This window comes from Neofelis nebulosa, chromosome 6 (assembly GCF_028018385.1).
Source record: "Neofelis nebulosa isolate mNeoNeb1 chromosome 6, mNeoNeb1.pri, whole genome shotgun sequence".
Taxonomy (NCBI): domain Eukaryota; kingdom Metazoa; phylum Chordata; class Mammalia; order Carnivora; family Felidae; genus Neofelis; species Neofelis nebulosa.
The window spans coordinates 35,131,039-35,146,958 of record NC_080787.1 but is presented as its reverse complement, the minus strand read 5'-3'; positions in this window follow the sequence as shown (position 1 = coordinate 35,146,958).

Below are 15,920 nucleotides of genomic sequence, written 5' to 3'. Positions count from 1 at the left end.
AATATATTTAGGCACTCTGCTATTGGGTGCATATATGTTTAAAATTGTTATATTCTCCTAATGAGTGGACAGTTTGATCACTATATAATGATCTTCTCTGTCTCTTGTCACTGTTTTTGACTTAACGTCTATTTTGTCAGATATAAGTATAGCAACTCTTTCTCTGTTTTCATTTCCATTTGCCTGGAATCTTTTTTCCAACCATTCTTTTTTAGCTTATGACTGTCCTGAAAGCTCAAATGGGTCTCTTGTAGACAGCATTTCATTTTTTTAAATCTATTCAGTTACTTTCTGTTTTTTAATTCTAGAATTTGAACCATTTATTTTTAGAGTAATTAGTGACAGGTAAGGATTTGCTATCCCCATTTTGTTAATTGCTTTTTGTTTCTTTTGTAGTTCCTTCATTCTTTTCTTCCTCTCTGTACTTCTTCATGAGTTGATTGTTTTTTTTGTAGTGATATGCTTTGATTCTTTTCTCTGTATTATTTGTGAATTCATTATAGGTGTTTTGCTTTGTTGTTATCATGAGGCCTTCATAATACATCTTATGGTTGTAAATATCTATTTCAAGCTGATAGCAACTTAAGTTCAATTGCATAAAAATGTTCTAACCATTTACTTTCCCTCTCCATTTTTCCTTGTCCCAATTTAAATCTTTTGTATTGTGTATACATTAAAAATATTGTAGCTACAGTTATTTTAACACTTTTGTCACTTAACCTCTATGTTAGAATTCAAACTGGTTTACCCACTACCATGCAATATTAAAATATTTTTTTTTGAGAGAGAGAGAGAACATGTGGGGGAGGAGACAAGAGAGAGGGAGAGAGAGAATCTCAAGCAGGCTCCATGTTCAGCATGGAGCCTAATGTGGGGCTTAATCCCGGGCTTGATCTCATGACCCTGAGATTACCACCTGAGCTGATACCAAGAGTCAGATGCTTAACCTACTGTACCACACAGATGCCCCAATGTTAAAGTGTTTTTAACTTGACTAAACATTTCCTTTTTTAGTGAATTTTATATTTTTATATATGTTTTCATGTTACTCATTAGCATCCTTTCATTTCAACTTGAAGAACTCCCTTAAGTATTTCTTGCAAGCAGGTCTAGTGGTGATAAATTCCCTCAGCTTTAGTTTGTATAGGAAAGTTTGTATCTCTCATTCACTTTGGAAGGACAATTTTGCTGGGTAAAGTATTTTTAGTTCAAATATTTTTCTTTGAGCACTTAAAAATTTTTTAAATGTTTTGTTTATTTTTGAGAGAGATATAGAGACAGAGCACGAGTGGGGGAGGGGCAGAGAGAGAGGGAAACAGAATCTGAAGCAGGCTCCAGGCTCTGAGCTATCGGCACAGAGCCTGATGTGGGGCTTGAATTAATGGACTGTGAGATCATGACCTGAGCTGAAGTGAGTTGCTTAACAAACTGAACAACCCAGGTGCCCCTTTCTTTGAGAACTTTTAATATATCATCCCACTCGCTCCTGGCTTACAAGGTTACTGCTGAGATATTTTCATAGCCCTATTGGGATTTCCTGGTTTGTGATGAGTCTTTTTTCTCTTGCTGCTTTCAAAGTTTTTTGCCTTTGCTTTTTGAAATCTTTATTTTAATGTGTCCAGTGAAGAACTTTTTGGGTTGAATATGTTTGGGGATATTTGAGCTTCACATATCTAGATGGCTATATCTCTCTCCAGGTTATAGAAGTTTTTAGCCATTTTTCTTCAAATAAGTTTTCTGTCCCTTTCTCTCTCTTCGTCTTTTGGGATTACCAAAAGTGCAAATATTATTCTCCTGATTATACATCATAATTCATGTAAGGTTTCTTCATTTTCTTTCATTCTAATTTCTTTATTTTCCCCTGACTGTATAATATCAGGAAATCTGTCTTCATGTTCACAAATTTTTTTCTTCTGACTGACTGATTCTGTTGTTGAAGATCTCTATTGCATGTTCATTTCATTCATTGTATTCTTTAGCTTCAGAATTTCTGTTTGATTCTGTTTTGTGAATTCTTTGCTGAACTTATTTTTTTCATGTATTCTTTACCTGAGTTTGCTGAATTGTTTGTGTGTGTTCTCTCGGAATCTCACTGAGTTTCCTTAGAATAATTATTTTGGCATTTTGGGGGGATAACTCACAGATCTTCATTTCTTTGGGGTCAGTCACAGGACACTTACTGTGTTCCTTTGGTTCTGTCGTGTTTTCTTGGTTTTTCCTGTTTCTGATGGCTTTGTATTGGTGTCTGCACATTTGAGCACACAGTCACCTCTTCTAGTCTTTTCAGACTGGCTTCACTGGGGAAAGACTTTTACTGAAAGGTGGTTGTGATGCTACAGCTGGTGGGATACAGCATTTTAGTTCCTTGGAAAGCGCAGTGGCATAGTCTCTGTGCAGCTCCATCAGCTGACCTTGACATTGGCCAGACTGTGATGGTCTTTTGTGGTCAAGACTGCAGAATTTCTGTGAGTGGCAGTGGTGGATGAGTCTAGTAAGATCCTTGCAGGTGAAGACTGTTGCAATTTTCTTGTTCTTTTTTTCCCGTGGTTTGAAGTTCTAGCCTAGAGGATCCACAGTAGCACTTGCTCTGGTGTGTTGGCACTCTGAGGAATAACTGGCCCAGGATTCTGGAATCAGGTGCACAAAAACTACCATAGCACCTGGGTCCTGGGGCTCAAGTGTGTTTTCTAAGGCAGTGTTACTGGTGTCTACAGTGTGGGTGTGTGGAGATATCCCATGGAATGAGGATCTGGGTCTTGGGGCTCCCTTCAGTGACTCTGGGAGGATAAAAGAGGAAAACACAGAAGCAAGGGTCCTGGGATGACAAGGGAGAGCAGTGGCTTGGGCCCAGGGACCATGGTGCAGTAGCAGCACAGCCTGTGGTAATGGCTCAAAATTCCAACTCTAGCCCCAGAGAGGGGTCATAGGACAGAAGAAGCAGTCCCTGATGATCTCATTGTTGTTTTGATTTGTATTTCTCTGATGATGAGTGATATTGAGCATCTTTTCATGTGTCTGTTTGTGATCTGTATGTCATCTTTGGAGAGGTGTCTGTTTATGTCTTCTTTCCATTTCTTACCTGGATTATTTATTTTTTTAGGTGTTGAGTTTGATAAGTTCTCTATAGATTTTGAATACTAGCCCTTTATCTGATATGTCATTTGCAAATACCTTCTCACGTTCCATAGGCTGCCTTTTAGGTTTATTGATTATTTCCTCTACTGTGCAGAAGCTTTTTATCTTGATGAAGTTTGCTTCATCATGTTTGCTTTTATTTCCCTTGCTTCCAGAGTCATGTCAAGTAAGAAGTTGCTCCAGTCAGGGTCGAATAGTTTTCTACCTGTGTTCTCCTCTAGGATTTTGAAGCTTTCTTGTCTCACATTTAGGTCTTTCATCTATTTTGAATTTGTTTTATAAGAAAGTGGTCCAGTTTCATTCTTCTGCATGCTGTTGTCCAGTTTTCCCAGCACAGCTTGTTGAAGAGACTGTCCTTTTTTCATTGGATATTCTTTCCTGCTTTGTTGAAGCAGGATGCATGGGTTGACCATATCGTGTGTGGGTCCATTTCTGGGTCCTACATTCTGTTCCACTGATCTATATGTCTGTCTTTGTGCCGGTACCATACTATCTTGATGATTACAGCTTTGTGATACAGCTTAAAGTCTGGAATTGTGGTGCTTCCAACTTTGATTTTCTTTTTCAACATTACTTTGGCTATTTGGGGTCTTTTCTGGTTCCATATAAATTTTAGGATTGTTTGTTCTAACTCTGTGAAAAATGCTGGTGTTATTATTTAAAAAAAATTTTTTTAACGTTTATTATTGAGAGAGAGACACAGAGCATGAGCAGGGGAGGGACAGAGAGAGGGGGAGACACAGAATCCAAAGCAGGCTCCAGGCTCTGAGCTGTCAGCACAGAGCCTGATGCGGGGCTCGAATTCACAAACTGCGAGATCATGACCTGAGCCAAAGTCGGTCACTCAACCAACTGAGCCACCCAGGCGTCCCTGGTGTTATTTTGATAGGGATCGCATTGAATTTGTACATTGCTTTGGATAGTATAGACATTTTAACAATATTTGTTCTTCCAATCCATGAGCATGGAATGTTTTTCATTTTTTTGTGTCTTCTTCGATTTCTTTCATAAGTTATAGTTTTCAGAGTACAGATCTTTTACTTCTTTGGTTAAGGTTATTCTTAAGTATCTTATAGTTTTTGTGCAATTGTAAACGGGATCGATTCCTTGATTTCCCTTTCTGTTGATTCCTTATTGGTGTACAGAAATGCCACACATTTCTGTACATTGATATTTTATCCTGTGACTTTGCTTAATTCATGAATCAGGTCTAGCAATTTTTTTTGGTGGGCTTTTCATGTAGAGTATCATGTTGTCTGTGAAGAGTGAAAGTTTTACCCCTTCCTTGTCAGTTCAGATGCCTTTTATTTCTTTTTGTTATCTGATTGCGGAGGCTAGGAATTCCAGTACTATGTTGAAAAACAGTGGTGAGAATGGACATCTTTGTGATGTTCCTGACCTTAGGGGGAAAGTTCTCAGTTATTCTCCACTGAGAATGATATTACCTGTGGGTCTTTTCAATATGGCCTTTATGATGTTGAGGTATGTTCTTTCTATTACTATGTTCATGAGGGTTTTTTCAAGAAAGATCCTGTATTTTGTCAAATTCATTTTCTGCATCTATTGAGAAGTTCATGTTGTTGTTATCCTTTCTTTTATTAATGTAGTGTATCATGTTGATTGATTTGCCAATATTGTACCACACCTGCAGCCCAGGAATAAATCTCACTTTATCATGGTAATTCTTTTAATGTATTGTTGGATTTGATTTACTACTATCTTGTAGAGCATTTTTGCATTCATGTTCATCAGGGAAATTAGTCTGTAATTCTCCTTTTTAGTGGGGTCTTTGTCTGGTTTTGGAATCAAGGTAATCCTTGCTTTGTAGAATGATTTTGGAAGTGTTATTTCTATTTCTATTTTTTGGAACAGCTTCAAAAGAATAGGAATTAATTCTTCTTTACATGTTTGGTAGAATTACCCTGGGAAGCCATCTGGCCCTGGAATCTTGTTTGTCGGGAGATTTTTTATTACTGATCTAATTTCTTTACTGGAAATGGGCTTGCTCAAGTTTTCTATTTCTTCCTGTTTCAGTTTTGGTAGTTTATATGTTTTTAGGAATTTGTCCATTTTTTCTAGATTGCTCAATTTGTTGGCATATAATTTTTCATAATATTCTCTTATAATTGTTAGTGTTTTTGTGATGTTGGTTGTGATCTCTCCTCTTTCATTCATGATTTTATCTATTTGGGTGCTTTCCTTTTTCTTTTTGATGAGTCTGACTAGGGGTTTATCAGTTTTGTTAATTCTTTCAAAGAACCAGTTCATAGTGTGGTTGAATGGTTTTACTGTTTTTATTTTTTTTTATTTCAATATCATTGACTCTGCTCTAATCTTTATTATTTCCCTTCTTCTTCTGGCTTTGGGCTTTATTTGCTGTTCTTTTTCCAGCTCCTTTAGGTTTAAGGTTAGATTGTGTTTTTGAGACATTTCTGCCTACGTTAGGATGGCCTGGATTGTCATATACTTCCCTCTTAAGACTGCCTTTGCTGTATCCCCAAAGTTTTAGACTGTCGTGTTTTCACTTTCATTTTTATTTCTTCTTTATTTTCTTGGTTAACCCATTTATTCTTTAGTAGGATGTTCTTTAATCTCCAAGTATTTGTGGTCTTTTTAAATTTTTCTTGTGAGTGACCTCAGGTTTCAAGTTGTGGTCTGAAAATACGCATGGTATGATCTTGATCTTTTTATACTTGTTGAGGACTGACTTGTGACCCTGTATGTGATTTATTCTGGAGAATGTTCCATGCGGACTTGAGAAGAATGTGTGTTCTGCTGCTTTAGTATGAAATGTTCTGAATATATATGTTAATTTCATATGGTCCAGTATGTCATTCAAAGCTAATGTTTCCTTGTTGATTTTCTGCTTAGATTATCTTTCCATTGTTGTTAGTGAAGTGTTAAAATCCCCTACTATTGTGGTATTATTATCAATGAATGTTTTTATGGTTGTTATTAATTGATTTATTCGTTTAGGTTCTCTTAAGTTGGGGGCATAAATATTTATAATTCTTAATCTTCTTGACGGATATACCCCTTAATTATGATATAGCACCCTTCTTCATCTCTTATTATAGTCTGTGTTTTAGCATCTAGTTTCTCTGGTATAAATATGGCTACTCTGGCTTTCTTTTGATGTCCGTTAGCATGATAGATGGTTCTCCAACTGCTTACTTTCATTCTGTAGGTTTCTTTAGGTCTAAAATGAGTCTCTTGTAGGCAGCATATAGATGGATCTTGTTTTTTGTTTTTTACTTTTATCAATTCTGATACCCATTGTCTTTTGATTGGAACATTTAGTTCATTTGCATCAGAATGATTATTGAAGGATATGAATTTAGTGCCATTGTGTTGCCTGTAGAGTTGGTGTTTCTGTTCGTGTTCTCTGGTACTTTCTAGTCTTTGTTGCTTTTGGTCTTTTGTTTTGTTTTGTTTTGTTTTTTTCTCCACTCAGAGAGTCCCCCTTAAAATTTCTTGCTGGGCTGGTTTAGTGGTCACAACCTTGTTTAGGTTTTTGTTTTTGTTTTTGTTTTTTGTATGGGAAATTCTTTACCTCTCCATCTATTCTGAATGACAGCCTTGCTGTCTTGGCTCCATATTTTTCCCATTCAGCACACTGAGTATGTTCTGCCATTCCCTGCTGGCTTACCAAGTTTTTGTGGACAGATGTGCTGCAAACCTGTTTTGTCTTCCCTTGTAGGTTAATAACTATTTTTTCCTTGCTGCTTTCAAGATTCTTTCCTTGTCTGTGTATTTTGTAAATTTGACTATGATATACCTTGCTAATGTTCAGCTTTTGTTGAGTGTAATGAGAGTTCTCTGTGCTTCTGGGGTTTTAATGTCTGTGTCCTTCCTGAGATCAGAGAAGTTTTCAGCTATAATTTTCTCACATAAACCTTCTGCCCCTTTTCCTCTCTTCATCTTCTGGGACTCTTACGATATGCATATTATTCGTTTTTAATAAGTTCCTGAGTTCTCTAAGTCTGCCTTCATGATCCTTTACCTTTGTTTCCCTCCTCTTTCAGCTTCATTATTTTCCACAATATTTTCTTCTATATCACTGATTTACTCCTCTGCTTTGTCCATCCTGTCTCTCATTTTAAGAGAGAGAGAGTGCGAGTGGGGGAAAGGATCAGAGGGAGAGGGAGAGAAAGAATCCTAAGCAGCCTCCATGCTCAGCTCAGAGCCTGATGTGGGGCTGGATCTTATCAATGGTGAAATAATGACCTGAGCCAAAATCAAGGGTTGGATGCTTAATAGACTGAGCCACTCAGGTATCCTTAGGTTTTAGTTTTTTTTTAATCTCTGCAGAAAGGGATTCTCTGGTGTCTTCTATGTTTTTTCCAAGCCCAGCTAATATCATTATAGTCGTGTTTTTAAATTCTAGTTCAGACATCTTCCTTAGATCTGTATTGATTAAATCCCTGACCATGATTTTTACTGCCTGTTCTTTCTTTTGGGGTGAATTTCTCTGTCTTGCCATTTTTTCTGGAAAAGAAAAGAAGAAAAAGAAAAGACACACACATACAAAAAAAAAAAAAAACTAAGGAAAAAAACCAAAAAGCCCCCCCCCCCCAAAACTAGATCTTGGGTGTGTTTTGGTCTGTTTGTTAAAATAATCTAGATCATAAAATAAAATAAAATAAAATAAAATAAAATAAAATAAAAACAAAAAACAATAAAATAAAAAATAAAATAATATGTATATGTAAAAATAAGATAATACTAAAAAAGAAAAAAAGGAATAAAAAATAAGAAAATAAATGAAAAAATAAAAATAAAACATAAAGAATAAAAGTAAAATGAAGGTTAGATCCTATTTCCCCTAAAGCTGAAGCTTTGCAGCACTCTATGATCAATAGATTTGCTGTGAGCAAAGGGTTTGTGCTGGTCTTCTGGGGGAGGGGCCTGCTGTGTTGATTTTCAGGCTAACTTGTTTCAGTGCAAATGTGCTTCTGGGTGCAGGTGGTGGGGCTTGGTGTGACTTAGGCCTTTACTAGGTCTGGTGTTTTACTCCCCGAAGGCTTTCAGCTCTAAAGGGAGGAATGAATATTGTGTTGCTCAGCTCTATAGCCTGGGAGCTGAAAGTTCAGAGTCCCCACCCACACTCTTTAGGGCAACCTCAAAGAAGAGCAATCAGTAACACCTCTTGGGTCCCCAGTTTCATTCAGAGTCTTGTGTTCATGCTCCCTGTGTCAGAGCTATTTTATTTTATTTTATTTTATTTTATTTTATTTATTTTATTTTATATTTTATTATTTTATTTTATTTTTTTATTGCAGATGCACAACTGCGTTTCAAAACTCTAAGTTTTAGGGATTCCTGTGGGGTGGACCCATGCTATTCCTCTGGTAAAGGGTCTTGCCCTGCTTTTGCCAGCTTTTCTGAAAAAAGCAGTTACACGACTGTGCAGCAGTTCAGAATTTATGTCAAAAGACAGCAGAAAGCTGGCACCCCTGCTTGCTGCCCTCAGCTGGAGCAAGTGCCCACTCCTATGGCTGGAAACAACACAGCGTGTTGGCTTGACCTTTCTTGTGACCCAAGGGATCATTAGATCATGCTGTTACTCCTGGGATTCTGCCTTGTTTCGTCACCTGAGCACCTTTAAACCAGGCACATCTGACATGGTAGCAGATGGTTAACCGTTCAGTTTTTGTGCTCCGATGCTTATACTCCTTTGTGGCAGCCTCTATGAGCACATTCCCTTCCAGCGGCCATACCCAGAGCAATATCTCCCCTGGTAAACTCTCCTCACCTCCTACATTCCAAAAGCGGTCACTTTTCTACCTGTAGACTTGCAGTTTTTGTTCTCTCAGAACTCAGATTGATTTCTTCAGTTTTCAGAAGGATTTAATAACTATCTAGCTGTGCTCAAGAGACAGACAAGCTTAGGGTCTTCTTACTCCTCTGCCATCTTAACTCCTTCCCCTCATAATTGTTTTTAAAATAATTGTTATCTCTATTGGTATTTTCTCTTTGACACAATATTGGCATAATACCTTCTTTTACTTTTGAAATCACACTTTCAGTTACATCTATGAACCTAGTTACAATGGCTACTTCTAGAACTTTTCCTATTAAATCCAGCATCTGGTTATTTTCATAGCAGTTTGTTACCTTCTTTTTTTTTTTAAGTTTTATTTTTAAGTAATCTCTACACTCAATATGAAGTTCAAACTCACGACCCCAAGATCAAGAGTCACATACTCCACCGATTGAGCCAGCCAGCTGCTCCTGCCTTCTTTTTTTCTGAAGTATTGGTCATGCTTTCCTATTTCTTTGCATGTCTCATATTTTTTATTGGAAACTACACATATTAGGAAATATATTATAGCATCTTTGGATACTAACCCTGCTCCTGGGGCTTGTTATTTTTTCTTTCTTTTTTTTTTTTTGGTATAATGATTGATTGGATTGTTTCTGTGAAGTCTATTTTTGTTCCCTCACCCCACAGAGCTAAGCCTCTGATGTTTGTTCTCAATGAGGAACATCTATCATTCCAGGACAGTGGTACTGGTAGGATTCTTCCACTGTTTCCTTCATCACATCTAGCTGTTAAACTCCATTAATTGCCATTGCTTTCAATAGTACCCTGGGGCGTAAATTTCTCTATGAACTAATCCAATGAGATTGTGAGTCTTTCTATGGAACAGTTTCTGAGGTCAGTGGCTGATATTTGTTCTGATCCTGAGAGGACTCCTCTCAGGTGACTTATTCCCCCGTATAATCTGAGCTGTATCTTCATTGCTTTCCACCACAAACTCTACTATTCTTGGAAGTGCCTTTGATTTAAACTTCATGCTTTGTTGCAAATGAAGTCACTTTCTCAAGGAATATAGTAGGAGGTATCTGTTTTATGGCCTATTTATCACCCCAGGCAAAAATTTGAGCTAGGATCATGAAGCTAGGTGCAGAGACAATAGTAAGCTTCTCTCTGAGTGATACTTCCACTCTAAGGTCAGAGCACATGGTGCAGGGAGTGGCCAACAGCTTGAAGCTCTCCTGGCTTGACTCTCCTGGCATGGAATCACCACATTATTAGCTAAGGAAAGGGCTAGTGGGGCCCCGTGTTCTCAGCATGCCACACTCAAGGTAGATCCTTCATTCCACTAGTGGTGGTTGGGCAGAAGATGAGACTTCTCACCTCTAGACTGTGCTCATTTGGGACTTAGCCTCAGCAACAGATAGCTGAAGACAAGATGAATTATTCTGAAGTTGTTTGTCCTGGGAAAAAGTCCACTGGGGGAGACAAAGTCCTTTGTTCTTGGCTGCAACAATCTGGTGCAGAGTCTCTGTCTTAATAACCTGGGAGTGCAGAAGAATACAGTCTGTTTTGAAATACTACAGACTTTCATCTTTCTACTGAACTTTTATAGATTTTCTTGAATAGGTATTTCATCATTTGCTGTTTGCCTGTAACCTCTGAGCCAGAGACTTTAATTTTTGTAAACAAATTATTTTCATTAATTTCTTTGGGAAGCACATCGGTGGATTTCTTTACACTTAACACTGTTGTAAGTTGATCTCCTTACATAAGAAATTAGAAATGGAAAACAATTACAAAAATGAAGAGCAAGTTTGTATTTGCCAGGGGTTAAGGTGAGGGTTGGGGGTGAGCATAGGCGATGGAAAGGAAGTAGATGTGGATATAACAAGTCAATAAATGGGCTCTTTGTGATTATGGTAATGTTTATACCTGGACTGTATCAATGTTAGTCTTCTGGTTTTGATATTATACTATAATTTTAAGTAGTTATTATTTGACTAAATTGTGTAAATGATACACAAGATCTCTGTATTTCTTCTTACAACTTCATGTGGGACTGCAACTATTCAAAATAACAAGTTTAATTAATAAAACATGCTCCACGTTATAGTAAAAAACTATGATAGACATCTTTATGAATAATTATTTAGTGTTTAAAATGAACATTTATAGAAATACAATAAATGGGGAAATGGGAAAATATTTAAAATATAGTGTTAAGCAATCTATACAGGATAAAAATTCTATATTATAAACTCACTTTAAAAAATATAGATGTATATGTTTTGGAAAAAAAGACTGAAATATTCATTAAAGTGGTTGTAGTGGTTATCTCATGATAAAGCAGAGACAGATTAATTTGTTTCTACTGATTATATCACTTTCAAACTTCTTTATCAAACTAGCATTGTTATATAATAAGGAATTTGGTGCATTAATTTTATTTTTTATTTTATTTTTATTTATTTTTTTTGAGAGAGAGAGTCGGAGAGGGAGAGAGAATCTTTTTTTAATTAAAAAAATTTTTAATGTCTATTTTTGAAAGAGACAGAGTGTGAGTGGGGGAGGGGCAGAGAGAGATAGGAAGACACAGAATCTCAAACAGGCTCCAGGCCCTGAGCTGTCAGCACAGAATCCAATGCGGTCCTCGAACTCGGAAACGGTGAGATCATGACCTAGGCTGAAGTCAGACGCTTAACCGACTGAGCCATCCAGGTGCCCTGAGAGAGGATCTTAAGCAGGCTCCATGCTTAGGATGGAGCCTGGGGTGGGGCTCAATCTCACCATCTTGAGATCATGTGACAGCTGAAATCAAAAGTTGGATGCTTAATAAACTGAGCCACCCACGCACCCCTGTACATGATAGATCATCAAAGGCGGTGACCAATTCCTTGCATTCATTGCGTGTATATGGAGGTTTCATTCTGGGCCAACTTTTAAGTCATAAAGTAGAACTCTATTGCAACTACTGTTATTTTCTTCCCAGTGCTGAAGATGGCAGAATACTTGGTTATTTCTCTTTCTCTCTCTCTTTTTTTGACAGGTAGTCCTATATTCTGAAAATATCAATAGGAAGCCTCACAAATCCAATTTAAGGATATTCCTGTCTTCATGAAGTATGATCTTGTGGTTCATATATAAACAAGGATTTTCACTTTTCCACCATTGCCTAGGAATTGGCAAGCCTAGAATAGTATGAAGGTGTCCACCTGTTGTAGAAACAAAAACATCTGTCCCAGGCTTTCAGAGAAGTATTTACAAGTGAATATGTAGTGATGAAAATTCAGCTACAGAGATTTTTTCTAATTTAGGAGATATGTATTTTCTGCCCAAAGAGTGAAAATCCTGTTCCACAATTCTAGGTTAGGAGGCAAAGAGTGCTAGCAGTGTACTGGCTAACTCCTGAATTACAATGAACACAGTTATACCAAGAATAGTGTCAACAAATAATGCCCTATCTCACCATTAAGAGATATTTAAAAAAGAATCCAAAAAGGCTAATATTTTTATTAGCTAATATCATTTGGCCATATTGGGAAATTATTTTCTTCTGGGACAATTAAAAATTTCATTTTTATTTGGGTAGATACCCACTAGTGGAACTGCTGGATCATATGATAATTTAATTTTTAATTTTTTGAGGAACCTTCATACTGTTTTCTACAGTGATTACCCCAGTTGCATTCCCACCGACAGTGCACAAAGGTTCCTTTTTCTCCACATCCTCTCCCGCACTTGTTTCTTGTGTTTTTGATTTTAACCATTCTGACAGGTATGAAGTGATATCTCATTGTAGTTTGATTTACATTTCTTTCATGACAAGTTGATGTTGACCATCTTTTCATGTGTCTGTTGGCTATCTGTATGTCTTCTTTGGAGAAATGCCTGTTCATGTTGGGGTGTGTGTGTGTGTGTGTGTGTGTGTGTGTGTGTGTTGAGATGTATATTTGTATACTTTCTTTATATATTTTGGATACTAACCTTTTATCAGTTATGCTATTTGAAAATATCTTCTTCCATTTGGTGTGTCTTTTTATTTTGTTGATGGTTTCCTTTGCTGTGCAAAAGACTTTTATTTCGGTGTAGTCCTAGTAGTTTAATTTTGCTTTTGTTTCCCTTGCTCGAGGAGACATATCTAGAAAAGTGTTCCTATGACCGATGTCAAAGAGGTTACTACCTGTGTTTTCTTCTAGGAATTTTATGGTTTCATGTCTCACGTTTAGATCTTTAATCATTTTGAAATAAGTCAGAGAAAGGCAAACACCATATGATTTAATTCATATGTGGAATTTAACAAATGAAACAAGTGAACAAAGAAAAAAAAGACAAACATAAAAAACACTCTTAAATATAGAGAACAAACTGGTAGTTGCCATAGGTGGGGTGGGTGAGGGGATGGGAGAAATAGGTAAGGAGATTGAGAGTACACTTATTGTGATGAGCACTGAGTGATGTATAGAAATGTCGAATCACTTAATATATACCTGAAACTGGTGTAACATTGTATGTCAATTAAACTGGAATTTAAAAAGTAAATAAATTTAAAAAATTAATTAATTAATTAGTTAATATAAATCTGCTCTCAAAAAATTTATCCTTCTGTTGAATTTATGACTTCTGTTGAAGTCAGTTTTTAGGACATTTTCTTCCCTTTTCTGTGATTATTTTGTTACTGGAATGATGAATATAAGTGAAGTAAAAATTAAAATTTTATTAATAGTTATCATATTCCAGGAACCAGTTAGGTGTTATGTAATTCAACTTGTAAATTCTAGTGATGAAGAAATAGAAGCTCAGAAGAGTAAATCATGGATGAAGGTATAGATCAGTTGCCAGAATTCTAATCTCATGACAATGAACATGATGCTTTTTCTACCCTGCAGTATATACTTCTTAAATGAATTCCAGAATAAGTCTGATAATTGAAATATTGCTTTGTATTGGAGGTATATTGGAAGAAGAAATATTAAATGGAGGTGTCTAAAATTCACAGAATAAAGATGCAAGCTTTATTTCAGATACTTTTCTGATCTCAGATAAACTTAGAGTTTTAATTCCTGGGGTTTGGATTTAGGCAGAACAGAGATTGGATCCTAATAATTATAATCTTATATTTCTTAAACTCAGTAATTCTTAGTATCTTATTTATTTATTAAATAATTAACCCAACATATATTGAGTACTAAGAACTGTTATAGATGCTAGAGATTCAGCAGTTAATAAAAATGCAAGTCTGTCATGATAGCTAATTGAGAGGTGATATATCTGGAAGTGCTGCCTTGCTAGAGCTATAATCAGTATGTGATATTGTGACCTTCCCTCAGGTTGTCATATGATGATCAGCAGGTGATCATGGATTTTTTCACAATTTCCATTTCATCCACCACAGGTACTCATGTGTCACTAGCAGGGACTGGTCGATGTCATAGCCATTTCCTTCTCTTTTAAAACTGAGCAAGGACTTCCCACAGATGCATGGAAAATATCAAGTACCCTCCCCTGCCCCACCCAACACTAAGTACTTAGATCTTCTCTCTCCACTCTGTTTCACAATTATAAAATGTGGTTTCTTGGTTCTCCAACATGACATATCATTTCTTTCCATAAAACTAGGTGGTCAGCTATTTGTCTCACCATGCATCAGTCATCCTGCCTTATTTTCACCCTCTCTCCAAGACCTGGTATCAGATTAGACCTTTGTAGCAGTTACATCTGCTGGAGACAAGTGATGCTGTTTCACTTTCTATCCCTATTGGTTGAAGAGAAATGTCGATAAAGGGATGGGGCTTTCCAGGAAGACTTTTCTTTCTTAAAATACCTCAGTGCCAAGAGCTGAAATACCTTCCCAAAAAGGCATTAACCTGAACCTGAATTAACTGATGAGTCAGATTCTAGGTTTGAGGGCTAAGCCTATAGGTGCTGATTTGAAGGGAGAAAATGAATTCTTTTTTAAAGGGGCTCATAAAAGGGGCTCTTCATAAAATGATATTTCCTAGCATGATTATGAAAATTTTAGTGCTCAGCAAATCCAGAAATTCCTTTCCAATTTGTCACTTCCTAGCCTTGTAACTACACTGGAACTACCAAAAGATCTTTTTGATTTGTTTCCTTTTCTATCTGCAGCTGTACAATTCCTTTGCTTTGTTGGGGTGGCTCCACTCTGTATGTCTGTTCTCATTCCTTGAGGAAGACTTTTCTCTAACTCCCTGCCTGTATCTTTTATCCTTTATTGTCCTGTATATTATTTCATCATATTTTCTTTGCCCCTTCTGCTCCTTTAATCAGTCTGAGATATACTTCCTTTTCCTTTTTTATGAGTCTTACTATTTCACATACATAGGGAGCTCCAGTCTTTAATTTGTAAGGTTCTTAAAGTTTGTAAAACATTTAAACAATTTTACCCACTTTTGAAAACTCATAACTGAATGTTAGAAACAAATCTATTGCAGCTCTTGTTGCAGTGTATAATAGCAAGATTTTGTAGGTTCTGAACTCCTAGGAAACAAGATCTATAGATCCCATTCATCCTTGTAATGCCTGCACCTCAAAGAATGCTTTACATGATTGCAACGCTAATACAGTGGTACTAAATTTATATTTCCCGAAGAGAGCATCTTTTTCTTTCTGAAATCAAGCTATAATTCATACACTCCTGCTAACATTTCCACAAATAGTATAAAATTTTATTTGTAGAGTTTTTATTAAGGTTAAATGAGGTAATATTAAAATGCCTAATTAGGGCCCAGAACTATATCATTGCCCCTGCACTGTCTCATGATAACCAGCCCTTATATCTCTCTTTCTCTCTCTCTCTCACCCCCAACCCTCAATCCTTCCCTCCTCTCTCTTTTCAATCTTCTTTTCACCACAGAGATTAATTTTTTGTTTTTTTTTTTACCAGCGATGAGACACTAGCATCATAGCAGGTTCCTTTCCATCTAACCCTGGTCAGGGGCTTTCCAATGATGCCTGAAAAGGAACAAGTATCCTGATTTTAGCACTCTTCACCCACCTAAAT